Raw genomic sequence first — 2,970 nt, forward strand, 5'->3', positions numbered from 1 at the left:
GGAGAGAGGGGAGGAGTCCAGCATAATGGGAATTAACTCCAACTATGCTGGAGGCTTCAAACTCAACCCTCTGACATGCAGGCACTTGAAGCAGAAACCAGCTCTGGAGGCCCTGAGCTCTCACCACCCACATCCCCCCCCACCCCGTGTGTGTGGGGGGGCGGGGAGCAACCACTCTTAACCTCCATCTCTATGGCTCTTCCTCCCCTGCTGAATGGCAGCTATGGAATAGAGATTCTCCCTAACTTTTCTCCAAACACCCAAATAATCTCTACCACAGGGATTAGGCACTTGGTTTGGTGGGGAGGGAGCGGGGGCATGGGACTGAGAGAGCATGCTCAGCCTTAAATAGAATTTTCCCTCAAACTGCTATCTATTCTTTTGGGGAAAATAATACTCTGGTAGAGAAATTTGCGACTCTAGGTTGACACAGCCTGACCTTTAAGAAAACAACTGAGGACAGGAGAGATATGGCTTTGTATCAAAATGCTTGCTACACAACCTCAAGACCCATGCTTGATCCTCAGACCCTATGGTAGAAGGAGAGAATGGATTCTTGAAAGTTGTTTCCCAAATGCTACATACACATGCTCTGGCATATATACATGCCCATATTCACACTCACATAGGCTGCACACAAACAGTAATAATAATATATATAAATTAAAAGACACAAAGTGATAAAGAACCACAGGTAGTGGCACACAACTGTAATCTCACTTTGCCTGAGACCGAGGCAGGAAGATTACAAGATCAATGCTAACCTGAGTTAATGAGGTAGATGAACATGAAAACAAGAAAACTTGAAGAACTTGCTCAAGCATACATTGAAAGGGTAGGAATGCCTACTAAAATAGTTGTAGTACCAAACATCAGTGTCTAACTTATCTAAAAGCACAGGGAACTGCTCTTTTCTACTTGGAAAATGAACTGAGTGGTCCGGAAATGAATAAAGCTTGTCTGAGGCTCTGCCCCAGTCTAATGTCTTCCCCCAGGTGTGAGGATCCGTGGCATACTATACTTATTTTTGGAGACCTGTGATCATCCCCCTTGTCCACTTCTGCATGTGGATCTTACTTCCCCTTTAGTCTAAGTGCCTTGTGAACAAGGAACTTGACTCAAACTAAGTTATAAGGAGGAAGACTTAACAGAACAGTCTCAGCTGATCCAAACTATTGGTGCTTCCTGAACACCTTCAAAAGTAGCTCTGAGCACTATCAATCTTGTATTTCTGCATCTTACAGCAAAAATACACAAGGCAAAACTAAATGAATTAGTAGCTTAATATATTCATTGGGCTATAATTATTTAATGAGCCTAGTAAACTTTTCTCATCTGCCTAGACACATGCATAACTCCTGCCCTGTCTTTTATCATCTATATTCATGCACACATTCATTTATCAAGCTATTTCTCATCAGCAGTTTTTAACCATCGTTTTTTTTCTTCCCAAACCCACCGATAAACAACATTCCCACCTGTAATAAGAGCTTACTGAGGCACTTCCTGCATGGAGAGACAGCTGACTTCTTACATATAACGTCTGACTTTTAGTAGAGTAAGCTCCCTTGAAATTTTAAACAATCTCCCAGTTGTTATCTGCTTAGGAGTCTCAGCTTCAGATAGAGGACTACCTGTGTAAATCAGTTGTTTTCAACTTGTAGGTTAATACCCCTTTGCAGCTTGACCTTACCCTTTTGCCAGGATCACATATCGGGTATCCTGCGTATCAGATATTTACATTAGAGTTCATAACAGTAGCTAAATTACAGTTACGAAGCAGCGACAGAATAATTCTTTATAGTTGGTAGCAGCATCAGGATGGTAGAGAAGCCTGATCTAGAGAGGAGTGTTATGCCTTCTTTCATTAAAAGTCAGTCAGTATTAACTGTCTTTGTTAGAGTTTCCATTGCTATGAAGAGACACCATGATCAAGGAAACTCTTATAAAGGACAACATTTAATTGGGGCTGGCTTACAGGTTCAGAGGCTCGGTCTACTACCCTCACTGTGGGATGCATGGTGGCATGTAGGCAGGCATGGTGCTGGAGAAGGAACTGAGAGTTCTACATCTTGGTCCAAAGGCAAGCAGAAGGAGACTCTTCTGCCCTAGGCAGAGCTTAAGCATAGGACCTCAAAGACCAGCCCTACCGGGACTACTTTTTCCAACAAGCCAAACCAACTCAAACAAAGGCATACCTCCTAATAGTACCACTCCCTGGGCCAAGCCTTTTTAAACCACCACATTAACAGACATATAGAACCTGTGTGAGAGAGATATGGCCAAAAACTTTGGGAGGTGTAGAGTTGTTGATTCTTCTCTCTGCTCTTGCTTATATAACCTTGCACCTGGTAACTATACTTGTCACTTGGGGAATCATCATTGTTTGGAACTCAAAGTAGACTTTCTCTTATATTTCCCAATTTTAAATCTCTTCTCAATAAGCTTCCATTTCCCTTGAATGAAATAATAGAGGCACTTAGGTATATACAAAATAACAATACAATTTATTGGGCAAATGTTTGTTTCTCTTATTTTTTGAATTTAATGGTTGAACATTATCTCAGAAAGAAATGGGACTTATTCTTATGGGACAAGATTTCTATTTATTTGAATGTGCTATTCAGCTGGTATGAAACACATCCCTATAAACCTGGGGCTCTGGAGACAAAAACAGGAAGATCCCAAGTTTCTTGCCAATCTAGCCTGCATTACATGGACTCTATCACAAAATCAAGACAAAATAAAGCAAATGTTTTTAAGCCATGCTTCAATTTGAGACATTTGACATTTGAGATAAAATGATAAATATACACTACTTGTAATATACTGAAGTGATAGAATGATATATAATAGTTATAATAATGTTAAAATTCTTAGTGACCAAGGAACATCCAAATCCTCTATTTAATCTGTATGGAATAAGAGATACAAAACAAACATATGGCTGATAAGTGATTATAATTCATA

The sequence above is a fragment of the Mastomys coucha genome, chromosome X (genome assembly GCF_008632895.1).
Source record: "Mastomys coucha isolate ucsf_1 chromosome X, UCSF_Mcou_1, whole genome shotgun sequence".
Classification (NCBI taxonomy): domain Eukaryota; kingdom Metazoa; phylum Chordata; class Mammalia; order Rodentia; family Muridae; genus Mastomys; species Mastomys coucha.